We start from the raw sequence: 16,020 nt of genomic DNA on the forward strand, positions 1-16,020 counted from the left end.
GTGGAGAAAGATTCCCATTAGCTTCTTAAATCATAATACGCACAATGAAGACCCCATGCAGCCAAAAACACAGAGAGAGAATCAATGATAGAATTAGAAGATCACTGTTTTACAACCACCAATGTAGTAACTGATTCAGGCAAAGAGCATCAATGGACACAAATTCTATTAGGTGAAATGTTGTTGCCGAACAGGATAATCACAAAGTATCAACCCTCAGATTCCTTGTCAATTTTAAAGGGGAAAGCTTATCTTTATTAATAGAGGAATCTGGCAGACAGTGTCTGAACCAAGTGATGAAACCAATGATGAGACAAACTAAAATTATGTGCCTCCTGGTGGGATTTGGCGATAATATAGCATTATGCATTTAGTATTCTTTGACTAAAATTTTAACCTGAATCTAATCATGAAGGAACAATCAGTCAAATCCAGACTGTGAGACATTCTAGAACACAATTGGCCTGGGCTCTTCAAAAATGTCAGTGTGACCAAAAAAATAAAAAAGTGGAGGATGGCTCTGGAATTAAAGAAAAATAAAAAGACAAAACAATTAAAGGCAATAAATAATCTTCAATAAATGCTAGATTTAAAATTTATTAGAACAGTTTGGGAAATTTTACTGTTATCGAATCAGTTGAATTAACTTGTCCTCACTGTATTGTGTTATGTTGGGGAATAACCTAGTCCGTAGGAGAAATATGTTCAAGTATTTATGGGTGAAGTGTCAGGATTTCTGCAACTTTCAGAAAATTGCAAATTTCACACGCACACATATATGTATTCTATATAATGAGAGAGCTATAGACATATAGAGAAATATATAGATAATTTTTTTTTTGGCTGCGCCTCATGGCATGCAGTATCTTAGTTCCACCACTAGGGATCAAACCCGTGCCCCCTACAGTGGAAGCGTGGAGTCTTAACCACTGGACTGCCAGGGAAGTCCCATATAGATAATTTTGATAGTTAACTTGATGTGTCAATTCAGCTAGGCTATAGTACCGAGTTATTTAATCAAACACTAATCAAGGTATTGCTGTGACAGTACAGTTGGCTCTCCATATCCGCAGATGTGAAACCTGCAGGTAGAGAGGGCCGACAGTATCCATATTGTGCTATGCTATTTTATTTTATTTTATTTTATTTTATTATTTTATTATTTTTGGCTGCGTTGGGTCTTTGCTGCCGTGAGTGGGCTTTCTCTAGTTGCGGTGATCGGGAGCTACTCTTCGTTGCGGTGCGTGGGCTTCTCATTGCGGTGGCTTCTCTTTTTTTTTTTTGCGGTGGCTTCTCTTGTTGTGGAGCACGGGCTCTAGGCGCGCAGGCTTCAGTAATTGCGGCATGTGAGCTCAGTAGTTGTAGCTCTCGGGCTCTAGAGCACAGGCTCTGTAGTTGTGGTGCACGGGCTTAGTTGCTCTGCAGTATGTGGGATCTTCCCAGACCAGGGATCGAACCCGTGTCCCCTGCAGGGACAGGTGGATTCTTAACCACTGTGCCACCAGGGAAGTCCCTGTACTATGCTATTTTATATAAGCAATTTGAGCATTGGAGGATTTTTGTATCCACAGGGGCTTCTGGGTCATCTGGAGCCAATTTCCTGGGAAAAGGAGGGACAACTGTACTTTATAGATGAGTACATCTAGAATCCAGTTGACTTTATTTTTTAAAAATATTTGTTTATTTATTTATGTAGGTTGCACCGGGTCTTAGTTGCGGCGCTCGGGATCTTCATTTCAGAATGCAGGATCTTTTAGTTGCAGCATTCAGGATCTAGTTCCCCGACCAGGGATCAAACCCAGGACCCCTGCATTGGGAGCAGCGTGTAGTCTTACCCACTGGACCACCAGGGAAGTCCCGCATGAGACAATTTCTTAAACTAAATCTTGTTTTATATATTTCTATCTATCTACCTATCTATAGAGAGAGGGAAGGAAAGAGAGAAAAAGAACTTTATATAGAGCTACAGATTGATAGAAAGACAGATATGGATATATCCTATTGGCTTTGTTTCTCTGGAGAATCCTGACTGATAAAATAATAGATATAGATATAGATAAAGCAAATGTGGCAAATGTTAACAACTGCTAAATCTAGGTAAAGGGCATATGGATGTTTATTGTACTATTAACTTTTCTCAACATTTGAAAGTTTTTATCATAAAAATTGATGGAAAGATTAAAAGTGTGTTTTAATGAAAATTTTGAAAAGGTAATACAGCTCAATCAGCGCAGAGACATAGCCTAATAAAAATACTGGAATTTAAACATAAAGAGTGGTGATCGTACAGCACAGGGAATACAGTCAATATTTTATAATAACTATAAATGCAGTATAATCTATAAAAATTTTGAATCACAGTGTTTCATGCCTGAAACTAAGATAATATTGTAAGTCAATTATACTTCAAAAAAAAGAAAAAAGAAAAACTGTAAATATTGCCTTAAAAAAATCAAGAAGAACAAATCAGTTTATCATCAGAATCCTCCACTTTAGTATTAGCAAACAATGAATTAGTGTCTTAAAAATCCTTGGGGGGCTTCCCTGGTGGCGCAGTGGTTGAGAGTCAGCCTGCCGATGCAGGGGACACGGGTTCGTGCCCCGGTCCGGGGGGATCCCACATGCCGCGGAGCGGCTGGGACCGTGAGCCATGGCCGCTGAGCCTGCGCGTCCGGAGCCTGTGCTCCGCAACGGGAGAGGCCACGACAGTGAGAGGCCTGCGTACCGAAAAAAAAAAAAAAAAAATCCTTGGGTAAGGGAAAATGTGGTCCTAAATTTTAGAATCATTTAAGCAAAAGCTCATGGAAGTGGGAGCTCAGTAGTTGTGGCTCACGGGCTTAGCTGCTCCACGGCATGTGGGATCTTCCCAGACCAGGGATTGGACCCGTGTCCCCTGCATTGGCAGGCAGATTCTCAACCACTGCGCCATCAGAGAAGCCCCGGTTATCTGTTTTAAATATAGCAGTGTGTACACGTCAATCCCAAACTCCCAATCTATCCCTCCCGCTCCCCGACCCTTTCCCCCTGGTAACTATAAGTTCATTCTCTAAGTCTGTGAGTCCGTTTTTTATTTTTTTTTAATTTGCCCTGCCTCGCAGTTTGTGGGATCTTTGTTCCCTGACCAGGGGTTGAACCCGGGCCCTCAGCAGTGAAAGTGCGGAGTCCTAACCCCTGACTGCTGGGAATTCCCGTTTCTGGTTTGTAAATAAGTTCATTTGTATCATTTTTTTTTAAGATTCCGCACATAAGCAATATCATATGATATTTGTCTTTGTCTGACTTACTTCACTTAGTATGATAATCTCCAGGTCCATCCATGTTGCTACAAATGGCATTAATTTTATTCTCTTTAATGGCTGAATAATATTCCATTGTATATATGTACTACATCTTCTTTACCCATTCATCTATTGATGAATATTTAGGTTGCTTCCATGTTTTGGCTATCATAAACAGTGCTGCAATGAACATTGGGGTGCATGTATCCTTTCAATGTTTTTCTCTGGATATTTGCCCAGGAGTGGGATTACTGGATCATATGGTAGCGCTATTTTTACTTTCTTAAGGAACCTCCATATTGTTCTCCATAGTGGTTGTACCAATTTACATTCCCACAAAGAGTGTAGGAGGGTTCCCTTTCTCCATACCCTCTCCAGCATTTATTGTCTGTAGACTTTTTGATGATGGCCATTCTGACTGGCGTGAGGTGATATCTCATGGTAGTTTGATTTGCATTTATCTAACAATTAGCGATGTTGAGCATCTTTTCACGTACCTTTTTGCCATCTGTATGTTCTCTTTGGAGAAATGCCTACTTAGGTCTTCCGTGCATTTTTTAAAATTAATTTTTATTAGAGTATAGTTGCTTCTACCTATTTTTTGATTGGGTTGTTTTTTTGATATTAAGCCACATGAGCTATTTGTAAATTTTGTAGATTAATCCCTTGTTGTTTGCATCATTTGCAAATATTTTCTCCCATTCTGTGGGTTGTCTTTCTGTTTTGTTTATTGGTTTCCTTTGCTGTGCAAAAGCTTTTCAGTTAATTAGGTCTCATTCATTTATTTGTTTTTATTGCTTTTCAGTTTAATTAGGTCTCATTCATTTATTTTTGTTTTTATTGCCATTACTCTAGGAGATGCATTGAAAAAGATATTGCTGTGATTTATGTCAAACAGTGTTTGCTGCCTATGTTTTCCTCTAAGAATTTTACAGTACCCGGTCTTACATTTAGGTCTCTAATCCATTTTGAGTTTATTTTTGTGTATAGTGTTAAAGAATGTTCTAATTTCATTTTTTTATGTGTAGCTGTCCAGTTTTCCCAGAACTACATATATATAATTTTTTTTTTGCCCGCTCCGCTCAGCATGCAGGATCTTAGTACCCCAACCAGGGATCGAACCCTCACCCCCTGCAGTGGAAGTGTGGAGTCTTAACCAGTGGACCACCAGGGGAGTCCCCTCCCAGCACCATTTATTGAAGAGGCTGTCTTTTCTCCATTATATAGTCTTGCCTCCTTTGTCGTAGATTAATTGAGCATCAGGTGCGTGGGTGAGAATATCTAAATAAAGGCAATACAACTACACCTCCACTAGAATGGCTAAAATAAAAATGTCAATACTGAGTGTTGGTTGGTAAGAATGGTTGGTAAGAGTGGAGTAACCGGAATTCTCATACACTGCTGGTGAAAGCATAAATTGGTACGACCACCTTAGGAAACCGTTAGCTGAAAACGTATAACACCAAGCATATGCATTCCCTATGAATCTGCAAATTGACTTCTGGCTTTTACACAAAATGTGTATATATGAGCCCTAAAAACCATGTACAAAAAAGTTCATAGCAGTATTTTTTGTAACGGCTCAAAACTGGAGACAACCTGAATGTCCATCAACAGTGGAATGGATAAATAAGCCTATACTGTGTTGCATGTCAATTATATCTCAGTAAAACTGGGAAAAATAAGCACTAGCCCCTCTTTTCTTGAAGAGGAGCAACTGTCTTGCCAATTACTGAATTAAAAAAAAAATCTGGGCTTCCCTGGTGGCGCAGTGGTTGAGAGTCCGCCTGCCGATGCAGGGGACACAGGTTCGTGCCCTGGTCCGGGAAGATCCCACATGCCGCGGAGCGGCTGGGCCCTTGAGCCATGGCCGCTGAGCCTGCGCGTCCGGAGCCTGTGCTCGGCAACGGGAGAGGCCACAACAGTGAGAGGCCCGCGTTCCGGAAAAAAAAAAAAAAATCTGAGTTCTCTAAATAATATCAGTTTCTTGTCTAGTTCTCTTTTGATCCCCTCAAGGGCTAATTATAAAGTTAACCCTCCAAAAGACCTAAATAAAATAGTGGTGGAAAAAGGAGATGGTGGGAAAAACAAAAAAGGAAGGTAGTTAACACATATAAATATACACAGGGCATAGCAGGGAAGAATATAAAGGAAAAGTTGTAATTGTTATTTCTACAACGGATAGTAAGGTCAAAGCAGGTTTTTATGATTTTCCTCTTCCATTACTGTTTCCTTTGCCTTCAGCCAGTAAACTTCCTGGCTGGAGTTTTTTACCCAGTAGCGTGACTTAAACTTTTATTCCTGAGGGATCTAAACTCCTGGTGATCTTGTCTTTATGGAGTTGGCAGTAATCTTCCATTAACTTTGATGCTGAATCCTGGGAGTCCCCAGGGATCCATTTGTATTCTTACTCTGAAACAACAGCAGGTGAGGTGAGAATTACCTCTCCCCAGAAGGTATCTCCAGGTATAAGGGAGTCCCTGCTTCTTACCAAAAGATGGTGGCAGATTGATTTAACTGTTGAGGAGGGTCATGAGGGGTTCAATATGATCCCTGTTCAGTTTTTTAGGTTACCACCCTTTTCTCAATCAATATCTTAAATTTTACATGGTAGACATATAACCACCAGACACTAACTGAACTGACATTTTAATTCGGCTTATTGGATCAATCTTCAAGTTTGGTTTTAAAATGATCAGAAAGCTATCTGTGGTTAAATAACAGAATACTAGAAATTTCCTAGAATTCTACCGTGCCTTGAAATCTGTGGGATTTGAGGTTGTCCTCTTTCTTTAAGCCATCCAGTGCCATTAAAAGCAACCACTCCAGGGAATTCCCTGGTGGTCCAGTGTTTAGGGTTCCATGCTACCACTGCAGGGGGCACGGGTTTGATCCCTGGTCAGAGAACTAAGATCCTGCAAGCCACACGCGTGGCCAAAAAAATAAAAAAGAAAAGCAACCATTCCACTTATCAGGCTATAAATTCACACCGTTAATTCTTTTTTGTTTTCTTTAATTGAAAACAGGGTTTAGTCATTTTAACTGATAATTGGAGTACAGGCTAGTGGTAAGATAAAATCAGAAACTGAGTTTAGTACATTTTGCTTTTGTTCAGAACAAAATATCAACTGATGAGTTTTTAATTTTTCCTGAAATTATTTCCATTAGATTTTTAAAAATTATTTATTAAATTTTTATTGGAGTGTAGTTGATTTACAATGTTGTGTTAGTTTCAGGTGTACAGCAAAGTGAATCAGTTATATACATATATCCACTCTTTTTCTTTTAGATTCTTTTCCCATATAGGGCGTTATAGAGTATTGAGTAGAGTTCCCTGTGCTATACAACAGCTTCTTATTAGCTATCTATTTTATATATAGTAGTGTGTATATGTCAGTCCCAATCTCTCAATTTATCCCTCTCCCCCTTATCCCCGGTAACCGTAAATTTGTTTTCTACATCCGTGACTCTACTTCTGTTTTGCAAATAAGTTCATTTTTACCCCTTTTTTTAAGATTCCACATATAAGCGATATCACATGATATTTGTCTTTCTGTGTCTGACTTACTTCACTCAGTATGACAATCCCTAGGTCTATCCATGTTGCTGCAAATGGCTTTATTTTGTTCTTTTTGTGGCTGAGTAATATTCCATTGTATTTATATACCACATCTTCTTTATCCATTCCTCTGCTGATGGACTTTTAGCTTGCTTCCATGTCCTTGCTATTGTTAATAGTGCTGCAATGAACATTGGGTGCATGCATCTTTTTTTTTTTAATTTTTTTGGAGTACAGTTGCTTTACAATGTTGTGTTAGTTTCTACTGTACAGCAAAGTGAATCAGCTATACATGTATATATATATCCCCTCTTTTGTGGATTTCCTTCCCATTTAGGTCACCACAGAGCACTGAGTAGAGCTCCCTGTGCTATATGGTAGGTCCTCATTAGTTATCTATTTTATACATACTATCAATAGTGTATATATCTCAATCCCAAGCTCCCAATTCATCCCACCCCCACTTTTCCCCTTGGTATCCATACGTTTGTTCTCTATGTCTGTGTCTCTATTTCTCCTTTGTAAATAAGATCGTCTATACCAATTTTTTCAGATTCCACATATATGCATTAATATACGATATTTGTTTTTCTCTTTCTGACTTACTTCACTCTGTATGACAGTCTCTAGGTCCATCTGCATCTCTACAAATGACCCAATTTTGTTTCTTTTTATGGCTGAGTAATATTCCATTGTATATATGTACCACATCTTCTTTATCTATTCCTCTGCTGATGGATATTTAGGTGGCTTCCATATACTGGCTATTGTGAATAGTGCTGCAATGAACATTGGGGTACATGTACCTTTTTGAATTCTGGTTTTCTCTGGATATGTGCCCAGTAATGGGATTGCTGAGTCACATGGTAGATCTATTTTTAGTTTTTTATCCTTTTGTCATAGATTGGGTGACCATATGTGTGTGGGTTTATCTCTAGGCTTCCTATCCTATTCTATTGATCTATGTTTCTGTTTTTGTGCCAGTACCATATTGTCTTGATTACTGTAGCTTTGTAGTATAGTCTGAAGTCAGGGAGTCTGATTCCTCCAGCTCCGTTTTTCTTTCTCAATATTGCTTTGGCTATTCTGGGGTCTTTTGTGTTTCACACCATTCATTCTTGATGTCTTCCATCTTATTCTTTCATAGGTGCATTGAAATCATCCAAAGCCCTGTCCTCAACAGGCAAGAAATAACTTGAATAGCTATTTAACTTTCCTGAGCTGTTTGATTTCAGATCCCCGTTTATGAATATTGTGGAATTGCCACCACTTTGGGCCCTACCTGGGCAAAGTAATCACAGTTAGATTCCTCCATTTTCTGGAGGGTTTGCTGCCTGCAACCTACCCTTAATATCAATTTCTGTAGGAGTTATAATTCTCAACAGAAAGCCTAGGTAGAAAAGAGAAGGCAATTATTGGAAGGATGTGGAGGGTTCCTTGGTCATGTTCCTGTGCCCTGGCAGTCAGGAGGCAGGGAAGAAGTCTCTGTCTTTTTTTAAAATTTATTATTTATTTGGTTGTGCTGGGTCTTAGTTGCGACAGGTGGGCTTCTTAGTTGTGGCACATGGGCTCCTTAGTTGTGGCATGCAAACTCTTAGTTGTGGCATGCATGTGGTATCTAGTTCCCTGACCAGGGATCGAACCTGGGCTCCCTGCATTGCGAGCACAGAGTCTTAGCCACTGCGCCTCCAGGGAAGTCCCCAAGAAGTCTCTTGATTTCTGTAGCAGGGTGTGGGGATGCCCCCTTCACCTGAATTTAGATAATGGTATTTCCCAAACCCAGGATGGGGATTTCTATGCTGTGCAGCCAAAAGAAAAGAAAAGAAAAGATTCTACAAATGTCCACTACATTTTCTACTTCTCTCTTTTAGATTTAAGAATCTTTCAGTTGAGACTTTTGGGATTTTCCTGTGAGATTCTATATTGCCTGCAGATATTTTTGTCTCCTCTTTTCCAGTATTTATACCTACATAAAAAAAATTTACAGCAATGTCTGGATATTTCCAAGAAATGCTAAATAGTGTATTGATAGCAAGTATTCTCATGTTTTTTTTTTTTATTTTGAGGTATAGTTGACATGTAACATTATATTATTTTCAGGTGTAAAACAGAATGATTTGATATTTGTGTATATTGCAATATGATCACCACAATAAGTCTAGTTAACATCTGTCACTATACACAGAAAAATCTTTTTTCTTCCGATGAGACGTTTTAAGATTAACTCTCTTAGCAACTTTCAAATGTGTAATATAATATTACTAACTACAGTCACCATGCTGTACATACATCCCCATGACTTATTTTATAATTGGAAGTTTGTATCTTTGTCTATTCTTTCGAGGTACGCAGGCCTCTCACGGTTGTGGCCTCTCCCGTTGCGCAGGCTCAGCGGCCATGGCTCATAGGCCCAGCCGCTCAGCGGCTTGTGGGATCTTCCCGTACCGGGGCACGAACCCGTGTCCCCTGCATTGGCAGGCGGACTCCCAACCACTGCGCCACCAGGGAAACCCCGTAAGTTTGTATCTTTTGACCTTCTTCACCCATTTTGCTCACCCATCACCCCCCACCTCTAGCAACCACCAATCTGCTTTCTGTATCTGTGAGCTTGGGTTTTTGTTTTCACATATAAGTGAGATTGTATGGTATTTGTCTTTCTCTGACTTATGTAAGTTAGCGTAATGCTCTCAAGGTCAATCCATATTGTTGCAAATGGCAAGATTTTCTTCTTTTTAAAGGCTGAATAATATTCCATTGTATTTATATACCACAATTTCTTTATCCATTCATTCTTTGGTGGACATAGGTTGTTTTCATATCTTGGCTATTGTAAATAATGCTGCAATGAACAGGGGGGTGGTGCATATATCTTTTTGAGTTAGTGTTTTTGGTTTTGTTTTTGGATAAATACCCAGAAGTGGAATTGCTGGATCATACAGTAGTGGTATTTTTAATTTTTGAAGAACCTCCATACTGTTTTCCATAGTGGCTGCATCATTTTACATTCCCAACAGTGCATGAGGGTTCTCTTTTCTCCACATCCTCACCCACACTTGTTAAGTGGTCCTCATTTTCAATGAGAGCCCCTTTGATAAATGTTTTTTGTTAAGTATGATAACTTTAGCTTAATGTTGCTTTAAAATAATAAATGAAACATTCTACTCGTAGTGTATTAGTTTAAAATTAGGAGTGGAAATGATATTTTGCCAAATTATTTTTAAACCTCTATTGAAACGATCCTACATTTTTTTCAGTAAATTTATATCAATAAAATTTCTTACCTTAAACAATCCTTGTTTACTTAGAATAAACCTCATTTAGTTATGGTGTAGTATACTTTGACTACAGTCTGGATTTGATTTGCTAGTATTTTATTTAGGATTGTTGTCTCTATATACCTGTGGTATAGGCCTATAGGATTTTCTTTTTTTAAGTCTGTTATCTCAGAATTTGATATCAGTATTATACTAACTTTGTAACAGGAATTTAGAAATTTGCTATCTTCATGAATCATGCTCCGTGAAGATTAAAAAAAATAGTCTTACGTTTCTTTGGGAGAAATATCTTGACAACTACTTCATTTTCCTTTCATGGTTATTGATGTATTCAGATTTTGTCTTGGTTTAATTTTCATAATTTCTATTTTCCTAGAAAATCACTCAATCACAATTTAAAAATTTGGTATAAATAATAATCTCTTATAATTTAAGAGCTTTTCTCTGTTTTGGGGTATTAACTTTCTCATAACAAATGTTGAGTATTATTTTCTATCTCATCCATATATTTTTGCTTCCTCATTTTTCTCTTGATATGTCCCATGTTTTTCTACTGCTCTGAACCAGCTCTTCTATTTATAAATGTCCTAATTTACTAATTCCTATTTTCTAATTGTTTTTGCTATTTTTGTTAATTCTTTCATCCTGATTTTGTTGGCATTAGTTTCAAACATTTTGAATTTAATGCTTAGTTTGTTTTCTCATTCTCTCATATATAATAAAGGCTATGAATCTGCTTAGGATGGATAGCTGCACCTCATAAAATGTTACTCTATCCTTTCTTTAAAGAGTAGTCTTCAATCATAACTTTCTTCTCTGTGGCTGTTTATTTTTTTATTTTTTTGCAGTACGTGGGCCGCTCACTGTTGTGGCCTCTCCCGTTGCGGAGCACAGGCTCTGGACACGCAGGCTCAGCGGCCATGGCTCATGGGCCCAGCCGCTCCGCGGCATGTGGGATCTTCCCGGACCGGGACACGAACCTGTGTCCCCTGCATCGGCAGGCGGACTCTCAACCACTGTGCCACCAGGGAAGCCCTGTGGCTATTTATTTTGATGTTTAAAAACTTCCAACGGGTACTTTTGAGTATATACCTAGGCCTATACCATGATGGGTCACATGGTTTGACGTTTTGAAGAGCCACCAAACTATTTTCTACAGTAGTTGCACCATTTCGCATCTCCACCTGCAAGGTTGAGTTGTAATTTTTACACATCCTGGTCAATATGTTAATGTCCATCTTTTTTATTATAGCTATCTACAGGGTGTGAAATATCATATTGTGGTTTTGATTATCATTTCCCTAATACCTCATGACTTGGGCAAATTTTCAGGTATTGTTCGTCATTTGTACATCTTCTTTGGAGAAATGTTTGTTCAGAGACTGCTATTATTTTTCCTGGGAGAACACCAAGAATCTAGTGCAGCAACAACAATCTTGAACCCAGCTTTCCTGCCTTCGCATTCAGTATTCTCCCCTGCAAATGGCAGACTAGATGATGTGCAGACATCTGCAGTTAGGCTCAGACAAAGATTTTATTTCAACGTTAGTTAAGACATAAAACTTAAGGATCCAGTGGAATATGATTGAGGTACTGCCTTTCCACACCAATGAGCTTGTTTCAAGTCAACATTTACTGAACACCTACCATGTTTAAAGCACCCTGCTAGGGACTGGGAGAGACAATGAGATCAACACCCCCTCACAATATGAAATAATTCCGTTCTTTATTCCTGTTTTCTTACAATCTAACTTTTAGAAGATAAGGCAAAAATTGCCATTAGGAAAAGAAGAAAAACAGTTCCATTTAAGAACAATCACATAACTTAAATTGTGGTTTCATTAGCTCTTGGCTTTTTATGACTTTACTATTGCCATTCCACCAGTCAAAGTAACTTCATAGACTCAGCTCTTTAGGAATGTAAGTTTTCATTGGAGAGTTCCTTCAGTATTTAAGGGCGGAATGGTACTTTATCAGGTAGATCATACTCTTCCCGGTAACAGAAAAACTGTCTTTTTTTTGGGGGGGGGCGGGGGCGGGGAACATGCAGCCCGGCTTGTGAGATCCCAGTTCCACGTCCACGGATTGAACTTGGGCCCCGCAGTGAAAGTGCAGAGCCCTAACCACTGGACTGCCAGGGAATTCCCCAAACTGTCTGTTAATATGATGTTGCAGAGAAACCAAACCGCTGGAGGCACAAGGTTTAAACCTTGTCTACTCTGAACAAAGTAACACAGATGATGTTTTACACCGTAAGGTAGCAATTTTATAAAAGCCATTTGAATCACAACTCTGATGCAACTTTCTTAAATTTGGTTTTGTGACATGTCATGCTCCTGGCATGACTACTGGCTACATGAGAAAGCTACTCTAATTCCTTTAATTATATATCTTCTTCCTGACCTGGCCTGGCCACTCATCTTTATTCAGTAGGTTTGGATCAAAAACATTCATTGACTGTTGCAAAACATTCAAAGAAAGGCATCTCCCACCACTGAGGCTATTCAAAAGAACATTTATTATAAGCTCTGAAGTCAGTTCCAGAAACATTTTTGAGCAACAATCGCCCTACTAAGGATGATGTTCATTTGGATAGAAATGTTATGTACTTTAAAAGGCATTTATTACTTTATAAGCCCATCTCATGCATTAACTCCCTATCCCAATTCCACCATTTCAATATTCTGTATATTATTTATTTCAGTACTCTTAACAAACATCTTTTCTAGATGTACCATTCATAGGGTGTTTCTAGAATCTAAGCACCATGTTTGCTCTAATTCGAACTATGATCTGGATCTAGAATCTCACCATAAATTAGCTTGTGACCTTGGATTACCGTAACTTTTTGACTTGGATCCTCATTAAAACAAAAAACAAATATCAAAAAGGAACATATTGGCTGATTCAAATGGTGGCTGTAAGAAACTAAGGAAACATGCATTTTCAAAAACAGCTGAGTGAAATTATGGAAAAACAAAAATTTTCTTTCATGGTCTGAAGAAAATGTACTTTACAATTCAAAATTATACTTGAGATGGATGCAGATCCTTGAAGTTTTCTAGAGCAGAAATGACACTATACTGATTCAAAAGGAAAATATATTTGATAAGTTTGCATCAACATTTAATACGCCTATAGTTAAAATTCTACTGATGTATTTAAAAAATCCTAACAGTTGATCTGGGCCAGTTGGTATGCATAGGCAGAATTAATCACAAGCTTTACTTCATGATGTAAAAGGCGGCTCAAATTAAAATATTTTAGACAATTCTGGTTGAATAAAAAAACATGAAATTTGAATTTTTCTTATAAGCTGTCATCTTATACATGCTTCTCTAAATAATGAAGCAATAGATGCTATCACAAATAAGGGTGTTAGCATATAAATATATACCTAAATAAATATAACATTTTTGTATTAAAAATGATGCTAAGCATCTAGTACTATAAAGAGGGGGAAACAAGCCTAATACTGATGCAACTGTGTCCTATATTAGAATAATAACATAAACACAAAACTTATAGAACAATATGGTGATTAAGACCATGGGTTCTATCTCAAAGCAACATTAAAATTTTCCCAGTTTCAAAGCTTTTGCACAGCAAAGGAAACCATAAACAAAACCAAAAGACAACCCTCAGAATGGGAGAAAATATTTGCAAATGAAGCAACTGACAAAGGATTAATCTCCAAAATTTATAAGCAGCTCATGCAGCTCAATAACAAAAAAACAAACAACCCAATCCAAAAATGGGCAGAAGACCTTAGACATTTCTCCAAAGAAGATATACAGACTGCCAACAAACACATGAAAGAATGCTCAACTTCATTAATCATTAGAGAAATGCAAATCAAAACTACAATGAGATATCATCTCACACCAGTCAGAATGGCCATCATCAAAAAATCTAGAAACAATAAATGCTGGAGAGGGTGTGGAGAAAAGGGAACACTCTTGCACTGCTGGTGGCAATGTAAATTGGTACAGCCACTATGCAGAACAGTATGGAGGTTCCTTAAAAAACTACAAATAGAACTACCATATGACCCAGCAATCCCACTACTGGGCATATACCCTGAGAAACCCATAATTCAGAGTCATGTACCAAAATGTTCATTGCAGCTCTATGTACAATAGCCTGGAGATGGAAACAACCTAAGTGTCCATCATCGGATGAATGGATAAAGAAGATGTGGCACATATATACAATGGAATATTACTCAGCCATAAAAAGAAACGAAATTGAGCTATTTGTAATGAGGTGGATGGACCTAGAGTCTGTCATACAGTGTGAAGTAAGTCAGAAAGAGAAAGACAAATACCGTATGCTAACACATATATATGGAATTTAAGAAAAAAAAATGTCACGAAGAACCTAGGGGTAAGACAGGAATAAAGACACAGACCTACTAGAGAATGGACTTGAGGATATGGGGAGGGGGAAGGGTGAGCTGTGACAAAGCGCGAGAGAGGCATGGACATATATACGCTACCAAACGTAAAATAGATAGCTAGTGGGAAGCAGCCGCATAGCACAGGGAGATCAGCTTGGTGCTTTGTGACCACCTAGAGGGGTGGGATAGGGAGGGTGGGAGGGAGGGAGATGCAAGAGGGAAGAGATATGGGAACATACGTATAACTGATTCACTTTGTTATAAAGCAGAAACTAACACACCATTGTAAAGCAATTATACTCCAATAAAGATGTAAAAAAAATAATAATTTTCCCAGTTTAAGAAACATACAGTGTGTGTGTATAGGGAGGGGGGCCGGTGGGCAACTAAGGGAATGTGGAGAAAGGAAACTGAATATTCTATAGGGCATTAAAACAAAAGTCTTCTGTTTTCAGATAAAGAAATATGGAGTAAATAAAGAAAATACATATGTACCTAATTCAGGATAAATACTATATTAGAGCATAAATGAAAACTGAGTTTGGGGTTGACCTGGCATTGCATATACTGGTATGAAAACTGCACATAACTTTCCCTTTGTATCATAAAGTTAATGATGACCATCACTAAAATTGAATTTTCTTTATATAGCAGGCAATAGAAAACAAGTATCTAAATTAATCTAGTTAATGTATTTAGTACTGCTGTGTAGTATTTAATGCTTAATCAAAAGTAGCAAAAGCTGAAATTTATAGACTGTTACTTAAAAGATGCAGCAAGAAAGGCATTTTTTCTCATTTATAATTCTTCTTATCTGATCATCTGTAATGTTACAATCTTAGATTTAAGCAATATCCACAATCTTGTTCGTTCATTAAAAAATGTGGTAAACACCACCCTATTGATGTGTAGTCTCCTTAATTTCCTAGAAGTGAAATGAAGAACCAGTCACCTGTTCAAGATAACTTGGCTTATTAGCACAAGATTTTATACTTTTTAACTCTTAGTTTGGTGCTGTGATATACCAAAATACTTCTAGACTAATAAATATTTGTTTAAACCAACAAACCATTAGGTGTGATATATAATATTTAAGAGTTTCTTATTATAGCCTAACAGGAATATAAAGACTTAGCACAAATATGACTAGCCTGGAATTAAATGAGATTTATATATTGCAAATAAAACACTATATATAAAATCAACTGCATCTATTGATTTCCAGATCTTATGTGTTTTACCAAACTTAGATATAACTAAGCAGAAGCTCAACTTAGCACTGCTAAGTCTAAATACAACCAAGCTTTGTTAATTTGTATGAATTTTTCTCTACACAGATAGGAATTACTAGCTTTAAACACTCTTCAATCTTTAACAGCAACTTTATATAATTTCTCAGAATACCTGTACCATTTTGAAAGAATAATTGATAAGTTTAGCAAAACGACCCACAGCTAAGATGACAGCTCCATATATAGCAAGATGTCTCTAAATGTATTTCTCTTTTAA

The sequence above is a fragment of the Lagenorhynchus albirostris genome, chromosome 17 (assembly GCF_949774975.1).
Source record: "Lagenorhynchus albirostris chromosome 17, mLagAlb1.1, whole genome shotgun sequence".
In the NCBI taxonomy this organism is placed as follows: Eukaryota; Metazoa; Chordata; class Mammalia; order Artiodactyla; family Delphinidae; genus Lagenorhynchus; species Lagenorhynchus albirostris.